Below are 5,390 nucleotides of genomic sequence, written 5' to 3' on the forward strand. Positions count from 1 at the left end.
TTTTAATAGACATTTACAGAGGTTTTGGATTTCCATTCATTCATTGCCGCACTTTTCTCCCTGCCCACCCCTCCCCACCAGCTCGCTTCCCCCTCCGAAGAGGAAAAAAATTCCTTCATTAGTATACAATTCCCACGTCCCTTCCCCCCCACCCCCCACCCCAAGTATACTTCTCTGTGCAACCTTAATTCTGGATTCCTGTGCCAACCATAAAATCTATTTTTATAGATTACTTTTAAGTTTTTATTAATCAGTCCCCACAAAAGCTAAAATGAGTATCTTTGGCCTATCTCCAAATAATGTGAGAGCTTAATAATATTTCAACTTCAGTCTCTCCTCCTACCTTACAGATTAGTTTTTTAATTCTATTTTATGTTTCATCTCTTCATGCTGAATTGTTGTAACAACACAACAATTGATGCTTCTTTCTGTTTACTTACTTTGTTGTTTTTGTTATGTGCTGTAGACTCTTGACTCAGCAGCCCTGTGAACAACATACCTGAGCTGGCCCTATCCTACACCATCCTTATCTAATATGCTTGGTGAGGTCTTCCTCACCTACACTGATCTCCCACCTTTCCAAGCATATGCTCTTCTCTAAAGCTAAGCCTCTCCTAACAGCTTGTCCAAGGATATGAGACGAAGCTTCTCCATCCTTGATTCTAAGAAGCAGCCTGGTCACACTTTCACCAAGACAGACTTTTAACACTTCATGAAATATTCAGTACTCTTCTCCAGCACCACATCTTGAAGGCATCAATGAATGATTCTTCTATCATTCTTAGTCATTTTCCAACTTTCAAATGCACAACAAGTAATCAGAAAAACCGTGGCTGGATCAGATGCATCTTTGTCTTTAAACTAGGTTACTAGTTTTTCTATAATACTGTCTTTTGTAGATTTTGACAGATAATCAGTTTATATTTTAAACTGGTGTTGCTGTGGTTAAGCACTTACATGCTAATTGAAAAGTTCCTAAAGATTTGTCAGTCTGCTTCCATAAAAATATATAGCTTTGGAAACCCCATGCCAGTGGGACTTGTCTGGGTTTTTAATGGACTGGATAGTATGATCTAAAAAGATGACAAATGCTGCCTCCCACTTTAATCATAAATAAGTCCTTGTTTGGAATTAGTCTTTGAAGTTAAATTAGCATGGGGCCATACATGGGTCCTTGTCTAGTCCCCGCTGTGACTTGATAAAGGAGACACAGACTCCTTTAGGGACTGGCTGGGACCTGGGCTACTGCCTCCAGGCCTGCAGCGAGAGCCCTCTGGGGAGACAAGAGAGCATCCCAGTATGGGCTTTGTCCCCCAGCCCTAGAGATACCAGCACAGGAGTCCTCCCACCATCATCCAGTGACAGGAGCTTATTCTCTTTGGGTCTTAAATGACATTTGTTTTCCATGTTGCATACCATTCAGTCCCACTGCAGATAATATTTTCTCATTTTCTTATTTATTGTTGTTGTGGTGTTGGAGGAAAGATCTAAACATCCCATGAACCCCCAAAAGAACAAACAGATGTGTCTTGGAGAAATGGCAGTTAGGATGAAGAAGTTTCATCTCACATAGTTAGGGCATGTTGTTGTTATGTGCCATCGAGTCACCTATGACTCATAGTGACCCTATGTACGTGAGCTCTGAAGCCTACCCTGTTCTGAGGCAATCTCACTGACTGTGATACACCAATTCCCATTGCCTCAGTTACTGTATCAGTCCATCTCATCCTGGGTCTTCATCTCCTTCACTGTGTCTTCAGCTTTCCAAGTATGATGTTCTTCTCCAAGGACTGGTCAGTCCCTACATGCCCAAAGTATGTGAGGCAGAGCATCAAAATCCTAGCCTCCAAGGAGAAACTCGGTTTCACCCTCTCCAAGACAGACCTGTTTGTTCTTTTGGCAGTCCATGGTATGTTTAAGACTCTTCTCTGGCACCACAACTCGAAAGCATTGATGATTCTTCTGTCATCCTTAGTCATTGTCTAGCTCTCTGATCCATAGCAAGTAATTTGAGAGGACCATGGATGGCATCAACTACTCATATGCAAGTTCAGATTAAAGCTAAAGAAGGTCAAATCAAATCCACAGGAATCAAAATTTCATCTTGTGTCTATCCCACCTGAATTTAACAGGTTTGAGGCCTTAACACTAATGAGTGAAGACTAGATGAGCTGTGAGAGGATACCAAGAATCTCCACAAAGAATGCAAAAGGTCATTACATGTTGCAGACCGAGGGTCCCAAAGAATGAAATAATTTTATAATTATTAATAATGAGACAGACTACCAGGAATGATATAGAACAGAGAGTGTGAAAAACAGGGGGCCAGCAGTTCCCATGACTGAAGGCCCAAAGCCATGCTTCTCTGAGTATTTATTTAGAATCATAAAGAAGGTAAACAAAGTAAAATCATAAGGAAGTACAAAACAAAAATAAAGGATAATGGTGAAGTCTTTTACAGATAAGGCCAAGTTCCTCTTTATGCTAATCTCAGGAGGGAGGGATTCAGTTGATACAAACTAAGAACAATGCTGACTCTTAGGGGAATACCTTAGTGCCACAAGGTGACCTTCAGCTTGTATTAAGCCTCCCTCATTTCCTGATATAACTTTTGGTCTGTTGTTGTTTAATGCCATCGACTCATAGCGACCCTATGAATGAACAGCCTGAGCACTGTTCGTACATAGAGTTTCCGGAGGCAAGCCATTTTGGAAGTGGATGCCACTTCTGCTTCCAGGCTTGGTTTAGTCGGGAAGCTCCAGCCAACACTGTCCACCGTGGGTGCCCATTACCACGATTGGCACATCACTATTAGTAAATTTGATATTCGGCTTCCCTCAATTACAAAGACAGAGGAAGACCAAAATGGAGGTCAGAAGAGACTGGATATTACACTAAAGCACTGAAAAGGCCAAAAAAAGGGGGAAAATCAAGAAGTTAAGGAGCTGAATAAAATATTTCAACGGGCAGCTTGGGACGATAAAGCAAAATATTATAATGAAATGTGCAAAGAACTGGAGTTGAGAAATCAAAAGGGCATGTTGTTAAGAAGGACTCTTCTTGGAGAAGGACTTCATACTTGGAAAGATGGAGAGTCTGCAAAAGAGGAAGGCGCTCAACCAGATACACGGGGTTATTAACTGCAGCAATGGACTCAAGCGTGTCGGAGATTGTGAGGATGGCACAGGAAAAGATGGGGTTCCGATCTGCTCTTCATAGGGTCGCTAGGAGTCAGACTCAGTGGCACCAGCATAACCACCTGTCTTTGTTCTAGTGTTTTTTTTTCTTTTCTAGTGTGTTTTGTTATGGATTAGATTTTCTTGCTAACAACCTATGGTTTTTTCCTCAATTGAAGTATTTGTATCTTTGTAGAATTTTCTCAGCACTTAATCTCTTTGTGATTTTTTTTTCTTTCAAAACTCCTGTCCAGTGTGTTGAATGTTCTCAGTTTTCTTACTCTGTGGTTCTTGCCCTCTTCAGTATGTTCCATTTCATGAGTTGTTTTGTCACTTTTATGTCATATCTTCAATAATTAAAACTTTATTTATCATTTTGGTCTGATAGTTCTGTCATCTGAAGTTCTGGAGTCTGATTCTATTTCTGTCTTCTGCTCTTTGAATTTTTTACCTTCCATTTCTCTACAGTGGACATTAGGGCTGTGTGTGTCCTCTCTGCCATGTTCCAGCTGGGTCACTCCATGTTCTGAGTTTGGACTATGATGTTCAGGGTTGGCTCCCTAATCACAAATGGTGAACGGGTTCCCTAGATAGCTCCTTCTGGCTCAGGTGAGGCTTTTTCCTCCTTGAACCTGTCACCCTGAGCAGATCCCAAGTCTCTTCTCTGTCCTTGTCACAGACCAGAATAGCCTAAGGTCACTGTAATGTTCATACCTTATGGTTTAAATACTGATGGAATGAAGTCCTGAAATGTTTTTGTCTCTGCTAGAAAAATTCCGTTCAGAAGGACAAGTACATAAAGGCCTGATAGGTTTGGTAATACAAATGTAACATTCGATTTTGTACTTAAGGTAACTATTTTCAAATCAACTCTTGAAATGCACTCCTACACCCCAGAGACTCCCCTTCTCTGGTGTCAGTCTGAGCTCACTTCTCAGCTTCATAGGCAGTTCTTGGCAGTGGACCTATTAACTGTTCCTGTCCCCTTCTTCTCCCTGCCTCACCTCACCCCCTTTCAGGATGCTGGGCCCACACAAAAAAAAAAAGAAAAGAAAACCACCACAAAGAAATGAATCTTCATGAACTGAGCTGCTGCTGGCTGGCAATCTTGTGGATGATTCTCCACAACCACAGAGCAGCCTCCCTGGTACTGGAGAAGCTCTTGTAGGTTTGACAAGGAAGGCCACTCTTCCAGGCTGTCGGTCCCCGGACCCTTCTGCATCCCATTGGCTTTGCCCTACGTAGCATCCCTGCAGCTGCATGCCACTGGCCTCAACATTGCTGTCCCTACACTGGCACGTGCAGTGTCAGCATCCCGTCTGCTCGCCCATCCGGAGGCTTTCCTAGGCCTTGCTGCCTGCCTTTCACGGAACCTCTCCCCCTCCAGTCTTCTCTGCATACCAGGGACAAACACCTCCATACTATACTAGATGTCTTTTCACAGTCGAACAGTAAAATTCTTGGTGCTGCTTTCCAAGTTGATCCCAGATACGGCCACCAGTTGGTTCTAGTGTTGCTGGCCAAATGCCCTTTCCCTGCAGTGTCACAGTGCCCTGCTTATGCCTTCTGTCACCTTGCCATCTTAGGGGGACAGCCTGTATCAGAGCAGCAGGCTGTGGCCACTCGACCAGAGTGCGTCAGGGTGCTGTGCACCTGGTACACAGGGATCTATAGCATGACACACACACACACACACACACCCCCGCCCCCAGCCAACCCCAGGCAGTTTTGGTGGTAGGACCACGATTTTCGGCTCCCAGCCAGGGTCCCCCTAGGAATGCAGATGGTAGTAGGCTTCTGAAGGACTCAAAGGGCCAGTGGGAGAAGTCCTCGCCTTCCATGCAGGAGACTCAGCTCCCATCTGGTGGCCCTCACGCACCAACTGCGAGTGTGGCTGTGAGCTTTCAGAGGAAGGACTAGGAGCAAAAGCTTGGCCAAGGCCTTCCAGGTCAGCCCGTGCAGGGTCTCCTGAGCTGTGCTGGGGTCGCCGGAGGCCGCTCCCCCGTTCTGTTTGCCGAAGTTAGAGCTCGAGGTGCGTGGGTGTGCTCCCGCAGTTGCCATCCAGGGACTGGGGGCTGTTTCAGTGGGGACGGCGCCGCTGCCGACCCGCTTCCAGAAGAGCGGCGCCTTCTCTCCTGCTGGCCTTGCTGGTTTCCCGCTGCGCCCCTCGGGTGCGCGCTGCGCGGTGGCTCAGCCCCGACCCCACTACACCCC

The sequence above is a fragment of the Elephantulus edwardii genome, unplaced genomic scaffold, assembly GCF_000299155.1.
Source record: "Elephantulus edwardii isolate Elephantulus edwardi_28Jun2011 unplaced genomic scaffold, EleEdw1.0 scaffold00472, whole genome shotgun sequence".
NCBI classification, from domain to species: domain Eukaryota; kingdom Metazoa; phylum Chordata; class Mammalia; order Macroscelidea; family Macroscelididae; genus Elephantulus; species Elephantulus edwardii.